Source organism: Phalacrocorax carbo, chromosome 12 (genome assembly GCF_963921805.1).
Source record: "Phalacrocorax carbo chromosome 12, bPhaCar2.1, whole genome shotgun sequence".
In the NCBI taxonomy this organism is placed as follows: Eukaryota; Metazoa; Chordata; class Aves; order Suliformes; family Phalacrocoracidae; genus Phalacrocorax; species Phalacrocorax carbo.
Window position 1 is genome coordinate 6,369,226 of NC_087524.1, and position 27,612 is coordinate 6,396,837.

Here is a 27,612-nt window from a genome sequence, read left to right on the forward strand (position 1 = left end):
GTTTCAGCCAGTTAATTACAATGACTAGCAGTCTGAGCCAACAGCTACAGTTACTTTTTTTTCCTGCTTCTGCAATAGTTTCTTATTTTTTCTACAGGTAGTTGTCTGTGTTTCTTGTGGGAAAGCAAAACAGAAAAAAGTAGCACTTTAGAATTAGTTTTCCTTGAAGAAGTCCTACCTAACTGCTTTCTTTTGACTAAAGCTAAGCTTAATCACAAATATCTGATTTGTTACAGTATTTTTGCATCTGTCTATGTATTATCTTTACTCATCAGTGTCAAACAGGCACGCAGGATTTTCTGGGTGGCCAAAAAGTGTCTGGCACTGACTACGGGGTTTTTTAGGGCATGCAAGAGGACAGTACATATTTCTAAATAAGTATTTTAAAATTTGTTATTTCTATGTAAGTATAAGGAGAACTGGTATTGACTGTAGACTCAGTCAGTAGATTTTTCAGATGTATCTATTTAAAATGCAAATGTGAGTATCAGGGTCTATGTCTATAAAAGTCCTCTTTAAATGTTCAAACTCCTAATTATTTTTTCAGAAGATTCCTGGGGATTCTTTCACTCAGATCACCTTTCAATTTTTAATTTACTTTATTAAAATCTCAATAAATCATCATCTTGTCAACTTCTCTATCTGGAATTCATTAACATATCAGAAGATAATTTATCAGTCACATCTCTCATATTGCTTCACATACATCAATTTGTAATTTCTCTGCTTTCCCTATCCCTTCTATGAACTAAGAAAATCTTATCTCATTTCAAATTTCTATTAATCCAGGATATATAAATTTTAACTGTTTAAAGTCATCTAAATGCTTACATTAGCTAAGTTTACATATGCCAAATTTTTAAACTTTCTTTGTTTGATAGATGAAAAATATTCTAAACTACTCAAGTATAGGAAAGGTTAAATTTAAGATTCATCAAAATCTTGCAATAACAGATTAATAACCATCTACGCACAGCTAAGAACCATTTAGCTCTAACAGCATTAACAGTGTTGATCTAGCAAGACTTCTGTTTTCTATGCGCTCTTGGACAAGTCACTCAAGGCTCCCTGAATCCCAGAGCTTTTCTGTAGGACATCAACCAGAAGAATGGCGTAGTGCCTTAAGTAAACACTGTCCTTCCAGCATACATAAGGCACTGCGGAACAACTATAGGTTGCCCCCACTTAGTAAATGCAGTGTTCCTATTTCATGGAAGCATAGTGAAAATGAATCATTCAAGATTATAAGGCAATCAGGTATACACAAAACCTTAAGTAGACAGATAAGTAACCACATATGTCTGAAGTAATATGATCAAAGTGATACTAAAAATGCCTTTGGTAGCTGGCCATCTGTCTCCGTTAGAAGCCAGGTTCTCATCTGCTCTTGCATTCAGGTGAAATACATAGCGTCAAATTGCATCTACACCTTTTCTGAGTTTCCCCTGATGGCTAGAGTGCCAGAAAAGAGCTACTGCGGAAATGTGATTCGATCTTAACACACCAGGTATTGTCTGCAGGAACAAAGTGTATTTTACAAAATTCACTTACAGTATGCAGACTATCATTAAATAGATGAGAACTCCATGTGGATTAGCAGCAACTGGAAAGTCACTAAGACTTTATGTCAGTAAAGCATATTATTGTCTGAATTTTGAAAAACACAAAAAAAGCCAACTCTTATGCACAATGGTCTTAGCAGATCCAAAATAGTCCAATTTTAAAACTTTAAAATATAAACAGAGGACTGATTCCATAAATATCTGATTAAACCCATCACAGAGAATAATAAAAGCTATATGATTTTGTAATAGCACTTTTGCAGGAGTCAATATAGAAGAATTTATGGAAAGGAGCCACCAAGTAGAAGCAGAAGAGGCTGTAGACAATATCTCAACATTTTGCAGGACTGCAACTATAAAAGACAGTTGTGAGCAACTGTGAGTGATGATCAATATGAGATTCATCTACCTAACTTTGTATGCTTCTATTGTAGCTACATGCCTGTAAGTTTGTTGTCTAGATTTTTCAGTAATATGCAGCAGGGGAAGAAATATTCACTTCCTGAACACAGTTTGTCTGAACTGTTTTAGACCTCTGTGCAAGAAAATACAAATTTTGCCCTAAAAGTATCTTTCCATTCACTGAATTTTTCAAAAGAGTTAACATTTGCAAATATTTACACTGTAAGTGTTCAAGTTTGAACAGATAAATCTTACCCAAATTGCTGTCAGTGAGAAGAGCAAATGAAAGGCATTTATCTCTAAACCTGGATGGAAACAACCATATTCATCCCCACTCTAGTAACCCAAAGAGCTGTCACAGCCATAAATAATTGTGGGAGTTCAAGCAGAGGCATTCTCTTTAATTCATATACCTCCTATTTTTTTATATGCCATTGTGCTCTGGAGGTCGTTGTTTTTGAACCTGTATCTGATTTATTCAGTAGTAGTGTTCTGCAAAGTACTCAAAGGAAAAATTTTCTACTAATTGCTGTTAATGAAGCCTTAAAAGGCGGCTACAATCAGCTCCTGACTTGCCTCGGTGACCTCCTGAAACAGCAAATGCCAATGAATGACTGTACTCCTGGGAAAAAAGGTCCCTTTGTCCTTCAATTTCACTTCATCTCCTTACTTCATACTTTGAGACAGAGCTAAATAGATGACAGTCATTTCTTACGAATCTTCTCACCTCAATCAAATCGCTATTATTCACCTTATGCAGACTGAATTCTCCCAGTTCTTTTCAATCTCTCTTTGTTCCTATAGAAGTACTACTATAGCTTTAATCAATTTCTTAACACCTATCTGGACTCTTTCAGTCTCAGCTTCACCTTTCTTAGGCGGCTACCAGAGAAGGCACTGGGATGGCAAACAGGTACAGAAACGAGTAACAGTTTCTTACACAGGGTTTCCCAGATTACCAGTGAGCCTGTGCACTGACTTATTCATTCCTTGAACTTGAGAAAGATGTTCTTGTATCGATTTATAGACGGTAGATGATCTTCTAGATTACACAGTAATATGAGGTAGAATTTGTGAAAGTTTCAAATGACAATACAAACTTGTAATCTTTTGTGAATATAATGTTGTCATGAAAACAAAGTGGCAGTCTGACAAAGCAAATATTTTACAACTCCAGGGGAGTGCTCTGGGAAAATATTATGAATTGTATGGTAGAAAATACAGGTCTAACGGTCAAAGAACCAAGAACAAGTATAAAGAACAGGACAAGTCATAGGCAATTTAAAAAACAGTAGAAAAATTGTTGATCTAGGTGGAAGTTGATCTGCCTAGGTGGTGGAAGGAGGAAGAGTGGTATGAGAAAGATACTTCAAGAGATCAGGGATATTTTACTCTGGCAAAAGTGTCAGAGAAAATTAATTCCCACAAAGTCCAATAAAATTTTATTCTGAATCCTATGATGTTTGTCTAAGAGACAAACATCCTTTCCACCCTCTCCCCTCCCCACCAAAGAAATGCACAAAGATCAAATGACACCTTTTACTCTTTATATCAAGTTGGATGACAAGGAGAAAACATTAAAGAACAACTTTTCCTAGACAAAAATACCTGTCTTTATAAAGTTTTGTTGGTGGTCAGAAAAAAGGACAGAGGTGGCATAACACAGGTCAATAAGCCTGGAAGTAAAACCATCACTCAAACTCTTGAAAGGTTTCCTACGTATTTTCCATATAAATAAAGTATTTGGGCCAAATTAATATAACTGTCGATACCAGCCTAGTTACATGAGGCATAAGTGAGTCACGTTTTCCTGAAAAATTTGCAGCTATTTCAAATCAAAGAAAAAAATAAGAGACTAAGCATTCCATCAGAAAGCTTCATAATCAGGTTCTGCATGACTTCAGGGGAAAAAGAAAAAAAGCAAAAGGTTTGCAGAGAACTGAAAAAAACTTTAGGAATATAGATGAGGCAAGTTCACTGAAACAATCATTCTCTTTGAATCAAAGCTGGTTTTTAAATGGTTTTTAGACAAACTTCATAGCACCAGGATGACATCAAGTGGCTACTCAAGCCAATTACTCCACACTTGCTGGAAACAGTCATTATGACATCGCCTTAATAAGCTATTCCTACTGTGTAAACATTATTACCAGCAACTGCCTCTATTTTAAATCCAATTTTTGCATGTCTTAATTTCAGGTCCTCCATGCTTTCCTCAAGCCTCTTTCTAGGTTTATTAAACTTTGTAATAACTGAAATAATAAGGCTTAGCTAGTCAGGCTTTGACTAGAGGGAAAGAAATTAATCCAATACCTTGAAAGATCTTCTTGGTGTGTAAGGCGGATTATTAATAATTGAAAGAAATTTCATGGTTTAATACAGTGAGAACAATCATTCACTGGAACAACCTCCCCAGCGACACAGTAGAGTCCCCATTGCTGGAGGTTTTCAAGTTGCAGTTGGACAGGGTGCTAGGTAATCTAGGCTCCCTTTCCCATGAAAGGTTGGACCAGATCATCTTCTGAGGTCCTTTCCAACCTGGGCTATTCTATGATTCTATATTCTAGACAAATAACAGCTGTAACTTCTGATAAGCTTGTATTAAGGCTATAAAATATGACAACCAGTCTAGAACTAGTTAATGGTTCAACATTTCAAGCACCTTTTGACTTTATCAATAATATGATTCACTATTTGTATGATGATATATTATTTGTATGCCTTAAACTTTTATTCCAAGAAATGTCCATCTTCAAACATGACAGTAAGGATTATAGTCCAAATTTTAGTCCTAAACAGAATTTGCAGACAATCAAATATCTAAGAGTATTTATAAGACAATCTCTTTCCAATATGAAGAATGTGATCTTAAAAATTTACATTTCCTGCCTAGCTGTTGCACAGAATTTAAGAACGTCTTCTTAAAGAAAAAAAAATCATAAATAGCACAAGTAATGGATCCTTTCTTTGAATTTTTATCCTTTGATCCCCCTACCAACTTTACTCACCACAAGAACCTCAACATTATTCCAAAGAACCAGGTGTGTTCTGCCTGCTTTTCCCTTAGTGGGACATTATTTTGAATAAATCTCCTGCATTTACGTGCCAGTTTCCACAGATCTCATATAAATTTAAGTATATTACAAATTTGCTTGAAAGTAGCTATTATTTTAAATGTCATTATGGGTGTAATGACCAGATGGAGAGAACCAGAGAGAGACAGCATTACCAAGTAAGCCTTGTTCCCTCAAGGAGTTACTAAAAGAAAGAGGGGGAAAAAAAACCCACCCAAAAACCACCCAAACAAACAACCCCCACAACCAAAAAAAAAAAAAAAACCAGGAAAAAAAGAAAACAACAACCAAAAACCCAACCACAACAAATCCCAACCCCCCCAGCTGTTGCCCTAAACAGATATCCATTTTCAAGGTGCCCGTTTCCATCGTTTCTCTTGCTTTCCCAGTGTGCTGTATGAGTTTATTGAAGGCTAAGTCTTCCACATTCCTTTTATTCTTTCCTTTTCCCCCAGTCTAAATGTACTTGAAAAGGGAGAAGTACATCTGAAGATGCCTTGGAAAATATACCTACAGGAGTTTTGTCCAAACCTTGTCTTGGCAGCAGTTTCTACTCTGCTTGCATGTCAACTAATATCTTCATTCAAATACTCAAATGACACCAAGCTGTCGAGTTCTGCCAAGAGTTCCTCTAAGTTATGTTGTCATGTTTTTATTTAAAAGCTCTGATTGACTCTTGGAAAGATGTTTTTGTCTGCTATCAAGCCCACAGTGAGCAGATCTGTGCTAATTCCTAGAAAAGCAGGCCTTAAGGAAGCTGAAGAACTAGGCTGTCCTTCAGAGTCTGATAATCACCCAAACACCCTCAGGGACTTTTCTACCAAGACAGTCACCTTGTCTTGTCTGAGCTTTGGGGTTTCAGAGCTGGACTTGATGAGGAATGACAGCTCTTAGTCATGGCAGACTCTGGAACTAATAAACTTCTTTTAGATGGCAGACAGAAAACCTGCTGCATTTAATCTGTGATTTTACGGTACTGGGTATAATACACATTTTTAGAAGTATTTGTCCTCTAAATATCTACACTTTTTTTTCTCCAATCATTTATTCATACTGAAAGTAGTTTTAGAACAATATAAGCACTAGGGTTGTAGGCATTATTAGCACTAATTTAACCAGTGTTACAGTACTATCAACTTAGTAATCACCAGAGGCAACGTAAACACTTGATTCTGTTTTCACAGAAAGTCACAGCAAAACGCTTGAGTTTTAACAGGAATAGACTTATGGTCCTAACATTTTCAATACTTCATTTTTAATTTTTTTAAATATTTCCTTTTAGTAGAACACTGGAAATTCAAACATCTATAAAGTTCAGGCCATTATCTCTTTGAAGACTTCAAACTATTGCTAGCAGTATAGTGTTACAAGTAACTGGCCAAGTGTTTAGCTAAGTAGTTCAGTTGGCTTTTTCAAGTGGCATTGCCTTTTTATGTCCACCTTCAGTAGCTCTACCAATTAATCTTCTTTCCATGCTGCAAGATCAAAAGGATGTTCATTCAAGACTTCTTTGCTTTTGTTTGTTCAGAATATTCTTGGCCTTTCACTTTTAGGACAAACCAGAGAGTGAACTGGAAGCTTTGAAAATGTATTTGATTGCCATGATGCACAGATAAGAAATCATTCCCCTATTTCAGTCATAGACTGAAAATAAAGAATACAAAATTAAGTGCTAGACAACTGACATCATTAAGTCATTGGCTGTAGAACACTGTCGGAGAACAGAAACATGGGGCACTCACCTAAAGCACTTTATACATGTTACTTCAAATAGTACTTGATAGATAGCTATAAACATTAAATAGGCACACCACAAAACCTAAAAGATAGACAGGACATCTTATTTCTTGTTAAAGGACAAATATAATCAATTAGGAAACCTTTTCCTGTTGTCAGATGCATGTTCCAGTTTCCGTAATTTATTTTTCAAAGCTTTCAGGATTTTTCTCTAAATTAAGGCTAAGAGCATGTGAGTGTCGGAGAGGGAGCATGAGCAAGCACAGGAAGAGACAGTGTGAGAGCATGTGTGCGCACAAAAACTGCTGAAAGTAATTTCCCTTAGTCTTGAGCTATAATGATGGAAACAATCTCACAACAAAAAACTGTAGCTACTTAAGAATCTCTGTTGGGGTTCCTTTTTAAACAATAATTCAACATGTTTGCCAATACTGACATCACTGGGAAATTCAAACTTTTCCAAGTACAGGAGCTAAGGAACAAAGTGATTGTAATGCAGCATTCAGCATAAAGCCAAAGACAGATGCTTTCTTTCCAAATTCCAGGAGAATTTGCTTCCTCATTTTCTTTTGGCACAGAAAACACTGAGAAAGCAAATGTGGTCTGAGTACCAGACAGGATGTTTGGATACCCTCCCTTTTAAGCATGGAGAAGGACCTGTTACTGGCAGAGAAGAGGAAGAAATGAATTAGAGAAGTTGATACAATGAGGGGAAAATAATTGTTGAAGCAATCATATTGAATGCCAAATACTTTGTTAACATCAGAATTACTTTGTTTTGATTTGATTGTTTTAATGAGAAAATATCTAAAACTCTAAATAAAAATCTGTTATTTCATTATCACCTAGCAACTTGAGGCTTGTTTTAGATTTATTTTCTGAGGGTCAGATCCTTACCTGATGGAAATTCACATAGTCCCACTGAGTTAGCTGTAACCAGCTGAAGTTTTATGAACTATAGCCTAGTGTCAACAGGAAACATACAACTTTTATAACTGCAGGCATTCCTGCCACGATGATAACAAATGACTTTTTCTTCTCTGATGTAGAGTGTTATTACAACTTGAGGTATAATTAATACACAGAAACTGATATTTCAAATTAAAAGCAGGATGTAAAAGAACTAGATAAAATAATGTAGTTGTATTAGATTCATTTATGTAATCCTGCATTGTAAAACCAGCCATCAAGAATGCTTATGCTGTTGCTTAGTCAACTGCAGGCAAATTAAAAGCTTCAGAAATAGCCTAACACAGGATTAGACCCTTCCATCAACAGACCTACGTTTTCCTTTTGTTACTGCCATACTAGCAGCATCACTTACGGCTACTCGTTAAGTCCTTACCGAGTTTTAGCTCCAGCTAAGCTTGGCCTCAGAGATCTCATCCCTAAGTGCACAAGCAATGCTTTTATAGCATCTTCCTTTGTCGCTTATGCTAGTTTCCTCTTCCTGTACGCCCTCTTTTTACATTAAAAGGCCATAGCTGGCTATCTAATGTTGGTAATAGTCTTGTTTTGAGCAGGATGTTGGACTAGATGACCCTCAAAGTTCTCTTCCAACCAGTAGTTCCATAGTTATTTTCACTGAATATTGATTTCTAAACTGATATTAAATGTTACATTAAAAACAGTACAAATAAAAATTGGTTTGTAGTACAATTTACTTATCAGAATACAGTCGACATTAGCTTTGGAAACCACAGGATACCACTCCCACTTAGTAATCAATGGTCATTATCTCAGAAAAAAGTTATTTTGACAAAAATTTTGGTGCTTACACTGAACTATTACTTAAATGAAAAGTTTTTCTTTGAAGAACGATTACTGAGCTGGTTGTTTGTTAATAGCTTAAGAAAGAGAAAGACGACAATTTCAGGCCCTAAATGTTGATTATTGGCTGGTATAATCTGATAATACACATAGATGTTTTAATAGTTATAAAGATAGGCAAAAAGGTGTTTTATATTGTCCACATCACAGGAAAGCGATCAGACAAAATCATTTTGCCACAAGGGTTCAAATCCCTACTCCTTTACATTTCATCACAATAATTTACACCTATTCAAAGGGTATGCAATTTGTTACCAAACTGGACTAGTTTCATTTAACACCTAATTTCACTCCGCATATGTGCAAATTAATACACGAGGTGCAAACCAGTAGAGAATTAGGATTCAAGGCAGAAAATTGTTGCCTGGTGATTAAAATTTCATAATACACTTACCAAATGAAAGTTCAACTGAGGCAATTCCTAAGACTACAGCTAAGTACACACGAAGATATTTGAAACTCTTAGTTCTGTCACCTGGCATAGGACAGAGGTTTGGATTAGCCCAAGCATGTAAACTAGATAGGAGTTATTCCCAGATAAGTGTCCAGATATAGCTGTTCCCAGCTGTCTCCAACCCTGTTCCACTGGGATATCCTAGGGAAACTAGGCAGCAAAGCCAAACTATAGCGGAACTTATGAGTCCAAGTTTTCTTGTGACTTTGCCTCCAGATCTGAAGAAATTAAATACTGTCACAGGCAAAGCAGTCTTAACACTCAGGCTTTTTTTTTTTTTTTTAACTTAATTTCATTTATTGCCAGTTAACACAAACTTCTAATCACTGATTCAAGTGTCAAGAAACAGGAAATGTAAGTAATTAAACAAACACATATAGAAACATCTTTCTTCCCCTTTCCCCAGGCTCAGATCAAGCCAAACTCCTACCCCTTCCCACTTGCAAGTCAACTTCCTTTATTTTCACCATGGGTTATGTTCTGTCCATCCCAATTCCCCCAGTGAGGTGATGGGCAGTGCAGGAGATTGGCATCAAGTGTGTAATGGTTTCGTTCTGCAACCCATTTCCTGGGCCAGGAAAAGGAGATACACAAATAATGAATGAAGATAACAGCAAGAAGAAATTCAGTAACAACCAGCCACCAGTATTTGTAGGGAATAAGGAAGATTTCTCCTGGGAAGACTAAACTGGCACAAGGCTTCTCAACTTTTTGGCCTACTTTATAGAACCAAAAGAAAAGGTAAAGTCCCTAGAAAAAAAAGTTATGAAAATTTGCCACAAGCACAGTATGAGCCCCAGCAGGCAGATTCCAAGGCAACAGGGTGATAAAGGACTTGACTTCAAACTTGAAAGATATAGGAAGAGCCTGTAGGAGGCTGAACCAGAGCTAAAAGGTTATTCTGCAGCTAGATTGATTTAAAGAAATTTCAACCACAGAAAACTGAAGGTCTTTCCATAAAGAGAAAGAACATTTTACATAGTTTAGAAGACAGTGTAAAGAAACAGAATAGATAACAATAGCTGGTGTGTGTAATAATCAGGCCAGGAAAAAGCTAAACAGATATAAAACTAATTTGCAGTTTCCACACCAACAGGAGTGGTTATATGCTCTCATATGAAGAACGTAATTTGGGTGCCTAAACTAAGAAACCAGAACTATAACACTTCCAGAACTATGACACCCAAGTGTTCATTTCCTTTGCACTCTTCTGCAAAGAAAACATAAGGCTATGCTTTTGACCCTACCTCTGCTTCAAAAGGCACGCACCTGACATCACTTTACTCCTTCTTGCTTGTTGGCATCTAGTGGCAACACCCTGACAGCAATGACCTCCACGAATTTTTGCTATTGATTTCTTTGTTGTCAGAATTTCACTCATTCATGGCAGGAGTTGTTTCCACATCAGGAGCGTCAGCCTACATGGAAGAATGCAAGATTGTGCAAGATTGTGCCAATACATCCATGCTAACTCAGGTTCCAAATGCAACAGAGATGAATTACTGCATTGTTCTGCCTTGGGCAACTTACTCTGCTTTATCAGCAAAGCAACTATCCTAAGAAAACATTGATCTAAAACTAGAGTGCTTTCAAGATCTAAGTACATAATATTGCATTGTGCCATGTCAACACTTCCCAACAGTTGAATTTATGATAAAATAAGGAGGTCAGCCTTCTAGGCTGACTTCTCTGGTTTGGACCAAAATATAAGTGAGAATTGGTTGGTTGAGCATATACCAGAAATGACTGGGGAGAAAAAAGGAAAAGAAATAGGAAGATTATGACAACCGGTATCTCAGTTTAGTTATTTATGTACGTATGCCTATAAATGGTTGCAGCTGAGGGCAATGGATTTTACAGTCTCCCTGCTACTTCCCCATCATTTATCACAAATTGCATGCTGTGCAGGATGGAGACAGGAGAAAGGCTGTACAGTCTTATTTTACTGCAAATGAAACTCACATTTGGAATGACCATTTTTGTTTATTTGTATTTTCAGTTTATCTTCTAAATGGTGTGGCTGTATTCAGGAAATGCCTCTGGAGAAAGGGGTGAGCTCTCTACCCTAACATTCAGCACCCAATCAATCTTTTGAGCCCTTTTGAACCCTGAAGCTCATTGCTACAGGGTTTTGGGTCTTTGAGCAATGCAAAAAAAAAAAACAAAACAAAAAAAAACAAACCACGGTGTAAACAACAGATGTAAAAAGTAAAGTCTCAACATGAAAATTTTCTTCTTTATACTAGATACTGGTTTTGTCTATTATTTAAAGTTTAAGAGCCAATGCTTATAGTAAAATGATACATTTGTTTTCAGTTGTTCAGGCAACTGAAACACTACATTCAGTTTTTCTAATGAATACAGTATACAAGTAACATCTAACATAAAGATAACAAAAGATATTACAAAAGCTACTTCTTTCTCTCTCGGAACAATATACACTGACACTGTATACACTGTCCATCTCAGGCAAATACAAATTTATCATAGGAATAGGTCAGGGACTAGAACCACTCATTCAGTGTTGATGGTAAAAATACCAATGAAAATATGCTGTGTCATCATCTTTTCTACAGCTTCTCTGGAACTAATGCACATCCATACTGGTAATTTCTACATAAGAGGTAATGCAGACTAGCTTCATCTTACTAATTAGTTTGCAGTATCAGACCCATGCCAGCGGGGAATTCAATGGTTTAACAAACAGTACAAAACTCTTCATACCCCTGTCATGGGAAAGCAAAAGATAGTGCAACTTATAACTCAGATTAGGGTAGACATGAAACAGACCGTTCATGTTTAAGTATGAACCTTAAAACCTACAACAGAGACTCTGGTAAAAAGCAAAAGAAATGAAGACCCTATAATGACAGATGCATGGTAAGATTATAATATTTATACAAAAGCCCAATTAATAATATTTAAGTGTGAGCAAAACTATCTCCTCCTCAAAGTATTGCAGTGTCAATTCAAGTCAGAAATACATACAGGTTCTGGGGCTCAGACATCCAGCTTCTTGAGTAAGGAGAGTTTTGTTTATACATGTAAATACCAAACCCAAATTAACCTCTCCCTCTGGTGTGTTTTTTATTCTCACTAATCTCTTGCTGTTCTAATTTATAAGGACCTCAAGCTATCCTTATTTTTTCTATATTTTCATTGTTTTAACTAAGTACACCTTAATCATAGCAAAAGGAATAGTAAAAACTTTCTTTAAGCAAACCAACCTAGGAGTCTGCTGAGCTGGCAGACCCTCCTGAGCTCTCACAGCTTTAATTTTAACATTGAAAGGCTAATCAAGTTGCATTCTGAAACTCTATGAAATGTCAGTTCCTGCTGCTAGATTCAGTGCTGGTAATTACATACTGTTTATTACAGGGGGAGGGGAGGAGTATCTGCATAGAGCCTTCTTACCTAAACTTGGCAGAATGCCTTTCTGCTACTGAAAGTCCACTCAAGGGCTTACTCTGCTGCACTTTCATTTTTGTTAAGGTCATTATGCTCACATGAAAGCAGATTCGTTGCCTGTTCTTGGCAAAGAACACAGCAAGTTCAGCTTGGATCTGGGAATGTACATTTTGCAGCAGAACTAGTTAGTGTGTTTCTAACTTCTTTTAAGAAAACAAACAAACAACTCGGTAGATCTCTCAGCTCTCTGTATGTTGTTAACAGAAAACACAGAGGAAAGCCCAGAATTTGTCTTTGTTGATTCTAGATTTACTTGAGACTGAATCTCAGCCCTGTCCTGCTTGGCTGTTATAGAAGCTCTTACTTACCTGCTCCTAGTGCAGTTACTGGAGGCAGCAAAGGAGTCATCCTCTTAAGTTCAAGGCTGATTTTACTACCTGTACTCAGACTGATTAATTCCTTTTAAATTGCTGCTTGCGGAAGAAAGCACTATTCAGATACAAGCAAGGGAGGCAGAAGCTGAGTCTTACCTCATCTTTACTGCTACTAAAGCATACACGAAAAGGATAGCGGTAATATTATTTTGCCCTTCACACACACAGATGCTATGCATATCACCTGACATCTGGGAAGGAAGGGTGCTGTGTCAGTGTTAATTCACTGTGAATAATACAAAAAGTGAGATGGTGCCTGTGGCTGAGCACAGAGAGGATCTATTCTAAGGGAGACTGGAAATGAAGAGATTAAATTAAGCATTTGCTTTAAAAATTTTCCAGCCTGTAGGCTATCCAATTAAAAGTTGTTACAAATCAGGATGTTGATTTAGTTTTTTAGTTCTGAGGCAGTCTTCTTGGCCACCTCAGTACAGCTAAAATAATGTAGATATTTTTTTTCTTTCCAAATAACTATTCATAGCTTTTCCATTTTCTGGTACAGGTGATAGCATCTCTTCTCATTGGAAGAAAAATTAGTGTAGTGGACAAAGTAGGGAAGATAAGGAAAACTATTTGGGGAGTGTTTGAGAACAAGAGGAGAGCAGAAGAGATCAAAGAACATTAGAAGAGATACCTAACGTGTATGGGATAGCATTTAACATACTGAAAGCTGGAAACAAATAAACTATGGCAAATTTTTAACAATATTAATTTAAAGTTCCAACAGCTGTTAAACTGTTTTATATATCCCACTTTAGGGTGCCATCTGCTGTTCAGTTCATTGCCGTGGTGTTGCAGTGTGCCTTCTCTGACCTTGTTCCATTCCACATTCAGCAACCTGCATCTGGCTGGTTAATACAGGATTATAGGGTAATTTACATTGGAAACCTTCTCAGGAGGTCTCTAGACCAACCTCTGGTTCAAACCAAGGTAAGCTTTGAACAGCTGAGGCTGTCAGACCAGGTTACTCAGGGCTTTATCCAGCTGGGCTGCTAAAACCTCCAAGGATGAAGCTGCACGATCCCACAATGCTTGACAGTCCTTATGGTCAAAAGTTTTTCCTTATACCAAGTCAGAACCTCTCTTCTTTCGACTCATGGCCATTGTCTCTCATCCACCTACCATGGACCACTGTGAAGGGCCTGGGTCCAGCTTGGTAACTTTGCTTGGAAGCTGCTTTTAGGTCCCCACGATGCCGCCTTTTCTCCAAAGTGAGGAAGCCACATTCCCTCAGCTTGCCCTCACAGGGAGTGAGTTCCAGCCCATTTCTGACCATCCCAGTGGCCATCCACTATACTGGCTGCAGTTTATCAATGTCTTCGTTGTACTGGGGGACCAAAAACTGGACGCAATATTCTAGATGTGATCTACTGAGTAGAGGGGGATAATCAATTCCTGTGAAGTACTGGCTATGCTTCTGCACCTACATGCAACCAGCAGTTCGTCTAACCCAGGGGAACTCTGCTAGGAAGCTGTGGCCAACTTATTTCTCCCTTTCCAGTGTCACAAAGGAGCTATACACAGTGTCTGTGATGGATTATTTTCCTTTTCCAGTGGCTATACAGCATATCTGTGCCACATCACAGTGGTGACATAGCACATTTATTGATTAATAAATACACAGAAAACTAGCCTTGCTGTTAAATCAGCTAATGACTTAAACTACTATCTTGATTTCATAATTACTGTATTTGTTTCCTCCATGCCATCAAAATATTTTCTACAGTTTTCTTGTTTTAAGCTTGTTTGAATCCTATAAACAGACACTATTTTAGATGTTTCAATTTACACATTATCCGATAAGGTTCTGGAACAGCATCTGCCTCCTGCTTATAACAGTTTATATGAACGAGTTCATTTCCTGTCTTCTAGGCTCCAAGCCTTACTACATCAGAAACAGCCACTTTGGACATTGTGCAGCTAACTTCCTGGCTGGATTGGGGGGTTTTTGGTTTTTATCTGGTTTCCCCCCCCGCCCCTTTTTTTTTTATTTGTTTTGTTGGTTCTTTTGTGGGGTTTTTTGTTTGTTTTGTTTTTATTTTTAAACACCAACCAGATCGAACAATTTGAAGATTCTGTTAAGATCCTCAAAGCCCTAGAAAGCATTGCAAATGGCCTTTTGTGCTATTTTATCTCCTGTTAACAGACCTATGAATGACCATAATTTATATCTGACCTGGATTTGGGCATAGCAGAATGTCATGCCTTACATTTATATCTACATTTGATATTGAGACAGTAAATTCAAAATAAAACCCTGAGATGCTTTAGATGGCTATTTCATTTCATTTCACTTGGCTCTTACTGCCATCTAGTGATATAATTTACAATCTTCAAAACTTTCCATTTAGAAATTATATTGCATCAGATGTATTTGGAAAGGTGCAGGTCATTTTCTAAAATCTATACTTTGTTTACTTGCTAATGTAATGCCCATGCTGGTATGCAATTATGTATATATTAAGTTTTGAAAGTTAATATATTTTCTGCCTTCCTTATAAGCATGCACTTGAAGACCCAGATACTTGCCTAAGAAGAAAACTGTACAGAGCCACAGCAGTATTTTATAATGTATTCAGCTCCGCTTCTGGCAAATTTCCCTTGAACCGGCCATAGATGACTGTGGTGGATGTTAGTAAATGCTTCATAAAGATTTATAAGCATATAAATTATGAAATAACTTAGTCAAGTAATGGGAGCTAATCTCTTTCTTTTTTCAGTGAACAGAAAGTGTTCATGCCATTGTTTGAAAAGTAATCACTTCCCAAATCTCCTACCTACCTAACATGAGACCCTGACGTAAGAAAACACTGAGTGAAAACTGACTCCTAGGATATTACTGGATACTAGGACATTACCAGAGGCTGAAGTTCAACTGAGAATAAGGCACACAATCTTAATCATGAAGGTAAATTACCTATTAGAAACTTCTAGTATTTGTCTGTGATTTGATGTCTTTAAATCAAGATTAATCTTTCTAAAGAGTTCACTACAGTTCAAATTGACAATTTAATTCATACGAAAGGATGGGGTTTTATAATAATCTGGTTTTACTTCCTAAGTAGCAAACTACTTAGCAATTATCTGTAGTTATGTGCATTTAATATATATTTTTTTTTAGTCAGGTTATCTTACTTCCCTGCATGATCATCATTCATAGTGCTCCTGAGTTTAGAATCAATTTATGCATTGAACATAAAGAGATACAAACCCAGTAAAACAAAACCAACATCTGAGAATCCCAGACTTGACAAAATCATGGCAACCATATCCAAATTTAGTTTTGATTGTTAATTGAACTGCACATGAAAAGAACAGACCAAGCACTGGGGGTTCAGTCACAGTGAGCTCTATTAACTTTTTCTTTACAAGTTGAACTTTATGTTTCTCCAAATACTGCTACAGGCCTCTAGGACACATTTTTATACTCATTTTGAGGTCTCTCCTTGGTATCTTCCCTAGCTCTGTCACAGAAAAACCTTTCTACAAGTCTTTCTTCAGCTCAGCTGAACAAACTCTGTGATCTGCTTCAAAGGCTGTGATATGGGGAGCTGAATAACAAGGCCACAGAATAGATTATATATGCATTTAGTTGAAGAACCTCTTCCCATCAGCATCGATTTAGCAGCGTACTTAGCCTACATATGTTAAGCACACAGTCTGTAGAATGTTGACATTCTTTAAATTAAGTGATGCTTGGGCCCTTTATTCTAGCAGAAACTTGTATAATAAGCACTTTGACTACCATCACCATTGTGAGCTGATGAATATTCTGTTCGAATATTTCCAAATACCAAATGTCTTCCTGTATTTTCCAGTTCTCAATGTTAAAACAAACATGTACATTTAATTCTGAATTTGGACTTAACTCTCTGTACAAAATAAAACCTCATACTTTAGCACAAAGGTAATCCTATTTTCTCATATAGAAGCAACTTCAGTTCTAGCTCACTTAATTCTCATCAGCTCCAAAATCCCAGACAGTTTCATTCTTAGATTTTAAGGTTTTTGGTCCTAGATAAATCTCATTATAACAATACAATCAGGCAAATGCACCTCTGATAATATTAACTATGCAAATTAGAAAGAAGAAAATGCAAGTCACAAAGTATTCTGTACAGTAAATTTCCATTCTTCCTGGAATCCCTTCAGATTTAGATACTATTAATAAACATACACTCTACCATATTACAGTCAAACCTTCAAAATTCATATTTCCAGCCACTTGAGCAAACTGGAAGAAAATCATGCTTCTGGAATCAGTCAGGTTTTGGCATTGTTAATTAAATACACAGATTATGCCGTTGAGCACATTTATGACTTCTTGCATTCACTGGATCATTGTCAAAGTAACTAAGTTGATGGACCATTAGGAATTCTAAGTTATACTATTTTGTGAGCCACTGAATTAAATGTCTTGTGTAAAGCAAGAGATAATTTCAAGCGATAGATAAGTGTGCATTTTGAATTATCTTTTTAAGCAGCCATCTGCTAGTGTCAGCAATCAAAGCAAGGACAGAAAGTGGAAATCAGGCTCATACTGAGAATTTTTACTGTCAAATTCTGTAACTTGCTAGAGCTAGCAAAGAGGATCAGACAAGCGCTTTCAAATCAGTGTGTTGCCCAGAAATGGTCCAGGAAAAAGGAACATTCAGTATTTAACTTTGAAACTAAATAAAGATAATACTAAGAATGATATTTTATGAAAACTGTTCAGCTGTTTTGAAAAGTAAGAGCATGAGATTAAGTTAGACATTAGGTCTTGAAATGATCTAGTAGTTCATCACCACCAAAAGGGGGGGATCTTGTTCTTCCTGCTTCTGCGTGACTATATACGCTGTTCTTTCTCCTCCTTTCACATTCTGCTTGTTCTGACTCTCCCGCATATCGTATACCCTGCATTGACTCAATTTAACTCGGTGAACCAGAGGAAGCTAACCTGACGAAGAAAGGAGAGTGAATAGTTTGACTATGATTTAAAGATCTGAATTGATCTATCACAGAATCAGTTAAGTACTAGAGCTAGTATGAGGGAAAAGGTGGGATCATGCAGCTAGGAACAGTTGAAGAATTTACTTATTCTCACAAGAGCAAGCTGTTAGATTACATCGGTTGTGTATCCTCAGACTGCGCCTCCAAATCATGCTTATTGCTGAGATTTAGCTCCACTTTCAGGCCATCTATACAGTATTGCTCCCTCCTATGCCCCAGTGCCGGTGCTTGTCCATTCAGTGTACCGTCATGATTAAAAGACCTTCGCTTTTTCATTGTCACTGGCATGCTTTACTGCATTAGTGTGCTTTAAAAAAAAAAATCAAGTCAAACAAGCCATATTGGAACTGACGCAGTAAAGGATCACTTGGAGAAACTAGGTTAGTCCACAGAAATCATACCAGCTTAGCTTGCCAGTAAATTTCCTTCTCCATCAAAGTTAGAAAGTGCTTTTTTCCCCCCTTGAAAGTAAGGAAATAAATATTTCCACATGGTATTCTCACTTTTCATTCCATTTTCCTTCCATCAATGTTTTGGACTACATCAAGATTTCTTGAATTTAGGACTTGTCAATGATAACAGAACAGGGCCACTGGAAGATAGAACTAGGGCATCATTTGGTAGAAGGACAACTAGAAGGTAAGTGGGCAGTATTAGGTCAGTATTTAGCCCACCCTACTCCTAATCTTTACTGCAACTGGGAAATTTTCTGAGGCTTACATTTTTAATTTCTCAACAGCAGGTTTCAGCAGCCTGTAAAACTATTTCATTCTAATGATAGTTGAAGAAACCTAGCTAAAAAATACTACGATATTGTGATTAATTGAAAAAACAAGACTAAGCTAAATGTCAAGTTTCAAAATAGTATAATCTTACTAAACATTATTCATTATTTGCTGTAATAAAGGCAAATCTATTATTACTAAACCCCTGTAAAGAAAATATGCCAAAAATGGTAAAATATTCACCTATCAGATTATAGAATTCAGCAATAACGTACCCACTATAATCACAGTCTTTATAACCTCTGATAAAAATCAATTAAAAACACAATCACAATAACAATTTCACCTTATCAGTTGGCTAATTATCTTCACATATTAAAAAATAATAACACAAGGTATATGGAAATATTTTTTTAACATAAAACTGATTTTTTTAAGCATACCTGTGAATAACAGTTGCAAAAAGAGAAAGAATTAAATGCTATGACTTTTGTTCTGGTTTGGAAGTAATGTGTTCAAAAATAAAAGACAGGACAAGTGACCTTTGCTTTTTTCATTTTGCTAGATGTAACAGTCAGGGAAAGTTTTGAGCTAATAACACCAGAGATGCGGTTTGACTGTTCAGCTACAAAGTTCAGGACATGCAGCAATAAGCTATTGAACTAGCTCACCAAAAACAGCAGCTCTGCAGTGACCACCTCTAGGTCAATCCACAATTCACTCTCCTTCAAACCCTCACAAGTTCTTTCTGGTCTGTTGAAAATTAATAGGCTAACTCAGGTGTGATCACTGCGGTGGAACAATCTCAAGATGCCTTCCTTTTCTCCTACAGATATAGCTCAGCGTTACAGCCCTATCACATAAAAAAGATCAACTTTCAGGTGGAACAGACATAAGGAAGCTCTAGGTGCAGATTGCTGCTCAAAGCAGGGTCAGCTCTGAGACCACATGAAATTCCTTGGGGTTTTCTCCATTTAGGTATTGAAACGTTCTGAGGACAGAGATTGCCCAAGCTCTCTGGGCAGCCTGCTCCAGTGTTAATGCAAATCTGTCCTGAAAAAGGATGGCTAAACTAATTCCCTTGTACGGTTAGACACTGTTTGGCAGTAACAACACTGAAGGACTATGTTGAATTTTGGTGTAGAAAAGATCCTAATATCTGATTCCTGGCAAAAGCAAAGCATAAAATAAATTGAACAGTTGATATACATTTGGCAGAGCAGCCTCTTCCTCGCTGACAACGGCCCTGAGGGATACAACAAAAGGAAGCACCCCCTTGTAAATACTCTTTGAAATACTGGTCACTTCTTTGCCTTTATTCCTCAGAGCCAGAGTACCAAAAAAGCTTTTTTTTCTTCTCTGACCTACTCTTCCTCGATGGGAGGTGAACTGAGAAATTCTGGACAGCTGCTAGTTCAAGTAACATCCATAAGGCAGTTTTCTCTTGAAATTCAGACAGCCAAACATCTAAATAAAATAAGGCTGAAACCAGCAGGTCTTAATTATTTCATTCAGCAACGTCATCTGGCAGACTGCATCTGAAAAACTGTTACTAAATGGATCAATAGGATCAAAATTGTTTTGATCTTAGAACACTCAACTGAATGATGAAATAGCTACCTTTGTATTTAACTACACAAAAATGCTCCTTCTCAACACTGGAAACCTGTTTAAGGCCCAAATAAAAATCAAGACCAATGCACTCAGGGAATACTCAATCTATATTTAAATAATTTCCCATGTAAACAACCATTTAAAAAGAGCAAATCATGAGTATACATTATCACCTACCATAACTGTCCATTCCACTCTCTTGGGCAGCAGTTAAAAGAGATTAATATTCAGAATTAATTCCTTAATCTTTTCTAAATTCATAATTTCATTTTTATTAGAAAATACATAACACAATTGCCAGAAATAGACAATGGAACTTTTAATTATTTCAATAGGATTAAATACTGAAATCCTTGTCCTTTCATTTACAAGCAATGCACTGGGAAAAGCTTTCTACTGAAAAGTTTGGAACAAAATATTGACACTGGTTTGCGTTTCTAACTTCGCAGCTATCAGTGATCAAACGGAATGCAGGTCTTATTTTTTTGTTCTAACAGCTGCAGAGGAGCTGTTTGGCCTTCAGTCATCACAGAGCGGTACAAACTACCTTTATGGGGAGAAAAATATTAGATAATAGAGCATGATCTAATTCCTAAGGAATAACCTAACAAGGACTAATAATAAGAAGCAGAAAAAAGAGAAACGCAAATCAAGACCTTAGGGTGATTACCTGGGGCAGGGGAAGGGGGCAGGAATTACTAAGAAAAATAAGGGTCCCATCTTTTGATGTTTCAGTCAAAATTAGGTAATATTTTGAAAGACAAACCATGGTAAAAGAAAATTACTAGGCTCAACAGCAGTGGTGATGGGTAAAACTTAATAGCCTGTTAAATGATCACCTCATATTAAGCCTTCTCAGGCTCCTTGAGATCTTGAGTTCCATGAATTCCAGTTCATTTGCAATATTTAGCATCAAAACAAAATCACACTTCAGAAGTTTCAGACCACCTTCTACTGTATTATAACAGAGAAGAGGGAATCAAAACAAAGATGGATCTTAACTCAGGGAAAAAAGCAGAATAATCCCAAACCCTTTTTCTTTTCTAAGGCTTAATACCTTCAGAGAGAGTTCATTCTAACCAGAAGATATAAATCTTTTCACTACATTGTCTGGTAAGATGAATTTTCTGGCTATAAATTGGAAAATGAAAATGTTGATTTCCCATTCAAAAGAGTAATCTTTAGACAATAACTCTGGTCATTTTTATGTAGTCCTGCATTTCACCTGTGTATTTCTGAGTCTGGTTTGAGAAGTGTTTTGCAGTAGTTTGGGAGCAAAGGCATAACATAAATGGCTTTTGAGATTATTAATAGATTCCTTATGAGAATATTTTTCATCAAAAAAGTCCTTTTGCAGAAAAGGGAAAGTTTTTCACCACAAAAAAGTCAGTGTTATCAAAGCTCTGATTTGTATACAGCTTTAAATCCTTATTTCTATTGAAATATTTTTAAAGGTATATATAAATACTGAAAAAGGAATTTAATTTTCTGTGAATAAACTTTTTCAGAGGAGATTCAGTGAAAACTTAGGTAAAAAAAAGTAAGGAAGATATAAAATATTGAAAGGTCTTTAAACCTGCACAGTGAAACTGACTGAAAAAAAATATCTTCTGTTCAGGAGACCATTTTTAATATTCACTCTGCCTTCATTTTTTTAGTCAAAATAGTGTGAGATGTTCTTCTGGTGTGTTTATGACTCACACAAATCACCCAATGTACTTCAGAACTTGGCATAAAGGGTTAAGATTGGAAACAACTTTTGAAAGGTGAATGCTTACTGCACAAAAAGAAAGTATTTTTCTTTTTGCTGTTTATCAGTGTCTCTCAAAAAAATAAATATTTTCCATTTTGCTGTTTATCAGTCTGTCTCTCTAAAAAAAAAGTTGGTGTAGATGGTACAGAGGCTGCTTAGAGATATTCTCAGTCACAGATACTGCCACAGAGACTGTGGATTGCATTTGCTCACAAACTGAAATAGTTCGCTTGGGTTTTTTTCTCCATTTTAGGAGCTTGCAACTCCGCTATGAAGGGGAAGAAGTCTGTCACAATTCAACTGATGATAGAAGAATAGACCATTGTGCAATGCTGTGCTGGATGAATCTTTTCGGAGAGATGAGCTGTTACCCGGCACTACTTAAGAGAATCCCTCAAAGCTAAAGAAAAAATTGTCTGCTTGTATAACTACAGAAGTGTCAGGAGACCCTTAGGTTCAGAAGCATCTGAATAAATCCATGAGGACATCTGTAGTGAAATCTTGGCCTAATTACCTCTATCAGAAAAATATAACATTTTACTTCCATAGAGCCATAACTTTTTCCTGGTGTCCAACCCTTCCTATCTGTCCTTACTATATAAGAACTTTCTTTCACATAACCTGTATAAAGTGATCACATTTACACAAGTCTGAAGCCAGCTTTCTGTCTTGTCAAAAGGTCAAACCACATTACTCTCATTAAAAGTGAGAAAACTTTTAAATGGAAATATCATTTTCTCTAACTCTTCAGCAAGCAAGACTAAACCTTGAAAACCTAAGTGAGTAAATTTCAGACCTTATGCCACTGCAGTTGTCATACTGACAGAAAGGGACACAATATATATCTAAAAGCTTCAGGAAAGTTAAAATCCCTCCAAAATGCATTTATTCTTATTTAGTTATTTGCGATAATTCTCCTTTAACTTCATATCTCAGTCCTCTTCATGGTAATATAAAGTAACTTCTAGCTAATCTAATATTCCCCTGGTTAAATATAAATTCCAGTTCTTTTCACTTGTCCTTTATGTTGCCCCTTTCTCTCTTTCTTCTTGCGCACCCTTTACTCTGATGTCTTTGTTTCATTAAGTGCTGGAATGCAGCAGGAGAAATTTATTTTTCATCAGAATGGCAAAACTGTCCAGCATCATCAAATTGCCAGATAGGGGTTTTCAGACTTCAGTCTTCAAAGAAGATTCCATCTCCCATGCAGCAGAGAAAAATATCATGCTGTAATTCATTAAGTATTTTTTTAAAGGCTCCCCCAAGACGAGAAACCAACTGTGAACAATTGGTTAAATCACAGATCTACAGAAAGAACACGTTTTTAGTGCAATACGATACAGCGGTTTCTCTATGTGTCTTCTGCAAGCCTAGAAACACTTAATATTTTTAATAACTTTAAAGAAAAATGTTGACTTTTAAAAATAGTATTGTTCTGGAATAGAATAAAATATATTTGAACAACTTCTACACACAGTATGTGCTAATGACCTGAATGGCTCTGAAACGGTCAGAATAAACACGATCCCACAAAATGTGACCCTTAGTCATTCTGCTGAATATCTGTTACAGGGCCAAAGTAGCTCCTGCAGAGTTGAACAGCAGCCTCTTTTATCATAGTGAGCGAGCTTCTGGATTAAGATTCTCAGAAGTTATTAGGAATATAGGTGCGTCATTTACACATGTGCCACATTTCATGCTCCTAAAAATCAGATCTCTTTAAGAAAATCCTGCATTAAGACTGTTTCAAAAATGGGACCTCTTAGGGGCAGCTGCAGAGGAGACATTCAAAATCAAAATTCAAAATCACACAAGAAACTTCTTAGTACCTTGGACTCGGTTGTTTATTAACAGGTTTGTTGTAGATCGCAAAAATGTCTACTTCTAATTAGGTTACAGACTGCAACCTTGTAGGATCCTGCTATCAGCTACATTTACAGTTACCTTATTAATTAATAACATGCTGAAAGAACCTAAATTCAGTGTAGACATACTCAGTTTGTAATGGAAGAACTCTGTATGGTGAGAAAGGCTGGAAATATAATATTTTTCTTTAACTTTTTAATGAAATGTGGATTTTGCTTGTTATTGAATTATTTTTCTTTAGCTATTAGGAGTGATGTTGCTGTTAGAAATCTTGTGCTCTACATCAAAACTTTGGGGGTGAGGTACCCACACACCCCCAAACACACCCCCACCCCAAAAAAAAAAAACCCCAAACCAAACCACAACCAAAAAAACCCACAGAAACAAACAAACAAAACCTGAAATACAAAAGAAAGCAGATAACAGCTATATTTCTAAGTATAGAACAACCTTTACCTTTCAGTAGCAGAGAACTGGTAAGTTGGTTCAGCAGTCTCAAAGAACCACATCTGAAGGATGCTGTTCCATGAGTTTGAAATGTTCTAAATTTTCAGCCCAAAACAGGTTGCATTGCTCAGGAGATTAAACTGGCAAAACGAAATACTGCTCATTGAAGGGTTTTCTGTTCTTCGTCAACACTCAAGAAAAATAAAAAGCTGCTGCTAAGCTGGGCAAGTATTTCTTTTTCTGATACAGAAAGTAACTTTCGAAATATTTATTGTCTCTAGAGACAAAAACCTCAGAAGGAGGTGATTTTTTTTCCCCACAGCTCAAAGTAGTCTGTGTTATCTTGTCGGCCAAGTACCTTTATACCTGTACTTCTTACCATGAAGGTGGAGATCTATGTCCTTTTGTCATAAGCTGACTGACACATTAAACTCTAACACGGACATGGTTATTTCCATTCTTCACATAAATTAGCAGACTGATTTCGCCCAAATTTTCACCTCAATAATTTACGTCAAACCACTAAATTTCAGGGAAACTGCAGATAACCAAATCTATTTAAGAATATTATGTGTTCGTTACTGTGAGATAACCAACATATGATAAGATCATTTTTTTTCTAGTAAAGGCTATATAAATGGCCAAGTTTAGTTCCCATTTAGCTAGTACTTGTTAAAATTCTCTATTTTTGGAAGCAGAAATGCAATGCTTCATGGCTTGTTTCAGTATAACAATTATCCCATAACGCTATATATCAATTACCCCGTAACCATATTTAAACTAAGATCTGAAAACATATAATGAAGGTACCAAAATTATACCCTAAGACACACTAATTGAAAAATAAGAAAGGCGTTCTTAAAAAACAGACTAGAACACTTTATCACAACCACCAAATATTAGCAAGCAGTCTAGAGCAAATATATCCCAGTTAGGATTCCCTACTGACCTAAACATTAACAAAATTTCACATCCTGAAATATGAATTCTAGTCGTAGCCTATGAGATGTATGGCTGATAGTTTTTCAGCAGGTTGCTACAAGTAGAAAAAAGATCCTCAAACATATCAAAAAAGTCTGAATTTTATTCTTACTCCACTTAATTATTTCATCTTGAGGACTATCTGAAACAGCCTGAGGCAGGAGCAAGTATTTTAAGTCTGACTAAGACTGGGTTGCCATATTTTTGACATGTTCAAAATAGATACCTGGATGAAACTTTGCTTTTAAGGAGAGGGGTGAACAATATAATAATTTACAAATCCTTCAGCTACAGAAAATTAGAAGATCCTGTGTTTGCACTCAGAAATCTTAGCACAAATAGGTCTGCTGTAACATTACTTCAAAAACACAGTAAATAAAGTGTAACTCCCCATAAACAGTTAAGAACTGTTGGCCTCTTCATATCCATATCTTCAACATTGTGTCATACTGTTTTCACAAGAATGCTCTCCAAACAGTTTTCAAGGTTAATTTTGCTGTTACTCCCTCCGGCAGGGTAAGAAGATAATTCTGTCTCCTCGCTAATTTCTTTCCCAGCTTGTTTGATATCAGTAACTTGTACCAAAGCTAAATGAAGTTTTCATCTTTTGTCAAGGCCACTGTTTGAATTTGTCTGTTATGTTTCTGAAGGTAATACTGATACTTCAAAGGACGCAGGAAAAAACATAGGAAGCTTCTTGTTAGTGAGATTGCTGAGAATTTTTAATACCTTCAGTGACAACATTGTAGGGCAAGCTGCTGTATTTTTCCATTTCTATTTCTGAGTAATTAAAATTGAAGAGGATTTGCCTGAACCTGATCAAACATATTTGCCCCTGTGGCTGTAAAACAGATTGGAGGGAAAATAAAACCAAAACCTGTTAGTCACAATGTCAAACATTAAGATATAAATTAGCTGTATAAGCCTTAAAGTTTTACTTATATTTCTTACATTAGTAATTCTACTGAAACAAGACTATTCTTCAGAGTATAAACATGTAATATTTTTTAATTTGGGGGGTGTGATGCTTTTGGACACAGGCAGCTTAGTTGTTGATGAAATTAATAGATTCAGACTTAAACTGAGGACTAGATGCAACAACAGTACTATATGCTCAGAAATCCGCTTTATTAATGCACAACTTTCAAGTTTGAACAAGCTCCTAAATACTAAAATATGAACTTTGGTTCAATGTATAGGACAAAAACTTTTGAGCCTGCTGCTGTCAATCAACATAATTTCAGCCCACAAATCTTTACTCATTTACACCAGCTGAGGACCTTACTTTGTAATTGAGGCTAACAGATTGTTCAGAAGTGCTACCACCATTTCCTAATCACTCAAGAAAATGTTTGAAGTACTTGAAATCTTGTGAGCCAATCCACATATTTACAGGTGAAAGCAATCCTCACATTTTATTAACATGTACGTATTTTTCCACCAACCTCTGAAATGCATTATTTTTAAAAATTTTATCCAATGACAATAATAATGTGTAATCTATATGGAACCTGTAATAAGAGCTCAAGCAAACAAATGTCAACGAAAGCGATCCACACTTGATAATGTTTTATATTAACAAAAGGCCCTCCGCTGATACACTAACAGAGCTACAGCAATAAATTAAATAATAACAAAGGTTTTTATTTCACTATGCTGTTTAGCATACATTACTTACTCCATTTCCAATTGGAACAGAGAGACAACCCAGTCTGGGGGGGGGGGGGGGGGGGGTCCACACAGTTACCAGTTACAGCATCCTGGGACAAGACACAGAAAAATTCCTACTATTCTGGCTATTTGTACTTTGAAGGTATGGTTTTGCAGTCAGGCCAGCTGATCTTGCTTTTACTAAAATGGGAAGTCCATATTTCCCCTATGCCTTGCTAAACTGGCTGAAAGCTACTTTTTTGTTCAATTAATCTTTCATTGGAAGCTAACTAGTGAGTTGAGCTGGGTAATGGAGGGGTAAGCCAAAAGCCAAAGCCAGCACAAAATAAGCAGCAGGAGCATGTGACTGGGATTCAGAGAGAAAGAAGAGGTAGCAGTGAACTGTTAAGATTGTCTCTGCTTATGTCAAGAAACTGAATCTTTAGAAAGATTTGCTTCCACCAGTATCTTTGTGTAGATTTCCACAAACACAAATAGTGAGGTTTAATTCTGAACATGCTAGGTTCCCCAGTATTACACTGAATTAGTTAGTATTTCAATAAGTGCGCTAATGAAGCACAGTGAATGAATACAGCAAAGTCCCCTGCAAACAAAGACAAATTGAGAAGAATTTTTAAAACTGTTCCCACATGCTCCTTTTTCATGAAATGCAAGGTGCCCAT

The 27,612-nt window shown here is 36.5% G+C and overlaps 1 protein-coding gene across 2 annotated transcripts in view; it reads left to right on the plus strand.

Annotated features, from left to right (window-relative positions):
• The window catches only part of LOC104044777 (heparan sulfate glucosamine 3-O-sulfotransferase 1), a 102,297-nt gene extending 75,427 nt beyond the window's left edge, over positions 1 to 26,870 (plus strand). Inside the window, exons 1-5 of one of the 2 annotated variants that reach the window (XR_010374974.1) lie at positions 10,816 to 11,110; positions 13,660 to 13,831; positions 15,622 to 15,809; positions 21,281 to 21,345; positions 22,239 to 26,870. The gene's annotated coding sequence lies outside the window, so the exon portion shown is untranslated. Of the gene's footprint in view, positions 1 to 10,815; positions 11,111 to 13,659; positions 13,832 to 15,621; positions 15,810 to 21,280; positions 21,346 to 22,238 lie in introns of those variants that run through there. The other variant, XR_010374973.1, reaches the window with a different exon arrangement.
• The last annotated feature ends 742 nt before the right edge of the window (positions 26,871 to 27,612 follow it).